General features: G+C 43.0%; 1 protein-coding gene across 6 annotated transcripts in view; it reads left to right on the plus strand.

The window, feature by feature from the left end:
* Window positions 1-951: 951 nt before the first annotated feature.
* LOC127008138 (protogenin-like) overlaps window positions 952-1,983 on the plus strand; it is an 83,626-nt gene continuing 82,594 nt past the window's right edge. For all 6 annotated transcript variants that reach the window (XM_050879785.1, XM_050879783.1, XM_050879787.1 and 3 more), the window contains exon 1: window positions 952-1,120. The gene's annotated coding sequence lies outside the window, so the exon portion shown is untranslated. The remainder of the gene's footprint in view (window positions 1,121-1,983) is intronic.

The following is a 1,983-nucleotide window of genomic DNA, read 5'->3' on the forward strand; positions in this document are numbered from 1 at the left end:
CACCTCTCTCCCTCCCTCTCTCCCTTTCTCCCTCTCTCTCTCCCTCTTTCACCAACACCCGCTTTTTCTCTTTCATCTTCTTGACGTCTGAAAAAAAGAAAGAAAATGGTCACTGAGATTATTTAGTAAGGAAAATGTGTTAACGTATATGTGTAATGGTTTTCCTTTTTGCTTTTCGGTTTTCCTCTTCTTTTTATTTTTATTTTCATCTCTTATTCGTTGTTGTTGATTCTTTTGGAAGTTTTGAAATCGACACCTGTTGTTATTATTGTTTTTTTTTTGCATTTTTTTATTCAATATCTTTTCGCTCTGATTAATTATTGTTGTTGTATTGGATTTTTTTTTCATACATTCGTTTTTGGTTAATTTGTGTTGCTTTACTTTATTTTTCCTTTATCTGTGTGTTTCTCGACTTTTCATTTGTGTTGTGATTCATGTGTTAATTATTTGTTTATTTTGTTGTGATTCTTCTGTTACTTTGATGTTCTTGTGTTTATTTCTTGTATTTCTTGCTGTTCCTTGTGTTGTGTTTCTGGTGTTACGCGATGTTCCTCTGGTTGTAATTCGTGTGTTACTTTCGTGTTCATTGTTTTTGTATTTCTTTATAGTGTTGCTTTGGTTCTCCTTTTGTTGCATTTCTTGTGTTACTTTATTGCTCCTCTTGTGTTTCTGGTGTTACGCGATGTTCCTCTGGTTGTAATTCGTGTGTTACTTTCGTGTTCATTGTTTTTGTATTTCTTTATAGTGTTGCTTTGGTTCTCCTTTTGTTGCATTTCTTGTGTTACTTTATTGCTCCTCTTGTGTTTCTGGTGTTACGCGATGTTCCTCTGGTTGTAATTCGTGTGTTACTTTCGTGTTCATTGTTTTTGTATTTCTTTTATGTTACTTTGTTTTGTGTTACTTTGCAGCTCCTTGTGTTACTGGTGTGTTGCTTAAAGTCGATATAAGTAACCAGGCGTTGGAGTATTGCGTCGCCTCTTAGTGTGTTGCCTTACCTCACCTCCGCCTCTTTACGTTACCCGGGGCCCCTTTGTTGTGTTGCTCAAGTGTTTCCTTTGTGTTGCAGGCGCCGGGAGCAGCGTGGGCCAGCGAGCGGCAGCGGAGTCTGATTTTACTCCAGGTAAGCGAGCTGATTATTCTCACCTGTCCTAACCCCCCTACCCCTCCTTTTACCTCTCTCCCCTCCCCCTCCCCCTCTTCTTACCTCTCTTCCTCCCGTCCCCCCTCCCTGCCTGACTCCCCTCCCCGTTTTATCCCTCCCCCTCTTCTTACTTCTCTTCCTCCCCTCCCCCCCTCCCTGTCTTACTCCCCTCCCCGTTTTATCCCTCCCCCTCTTCTTATCTCTCTCTCTCTCCCCTCTCCCCTCCCTGTCTTACTCCCCTCCCCATTTTATCCCTCCCCCTCTTCTTACTTCTCTTCCTCCCCTCCCCGTTTCTCCCTCCCCTTTCCCCTCCTCGTCTCCCCTCTCTCCTCCTCCCTTACCCCATCCCTCCCTCCTTACCTGTCCCCCCTCTCTCCTCCTCCCTTACCCCATCCCTCCCTCCTTACCTGTCCCCCCTCTCTCCCAGGCTCCCTTCCCTCCCTCTCCTTGCCTCCCTCCCGCCTCACTTGTCACCCCTTCTCTCTTCCCCCATCACCTCCTCCCTCTCCCTTCTTACCTCCCCACCCCTCCCTCCTTCCTTCTCTTCCTCCTCCCTCCCTCTCACCTGAGCCTCCATTTACCTGTCATTCATGTTTTACCTTCTCGCTCTCTTAATTACGTCTTCATTTACGTTTACTCTTGTTGTTTTTTTCGTGGTTTTATTTATTTTTTGTTAGATTTGTTCTCTAATGGTGTTTTTTTGTATTGTTTTCTTGGTAGGTGATTTATTTTTTTTGTTTGTTTTTTCTTCTTATTATGTTGATTAATTGTTGTGGGAGCGTTAGATTAGTTTAATTATTGCTAATGGTTGGGTATAAGATTGTTTTACTTATTTATGTTAT

The sequence above is a fragment of the Eriocheir sinensis genome, chromosome 37 (assembly GCF_024679095.1).
Source record: "Eriocheir sinensis breed Jianghai 21 chromosome 37, ASM2467909v1, whole genome shotgun sequence".
In the NCBI taxonomy this organism is placed as follows: domain Eukaryota; kingdom Metazoa; phylum Arthropoda; class Malacostraca; order Decapoda; family Varunidae; genus Eriocheir; species Eriocheir sinensis.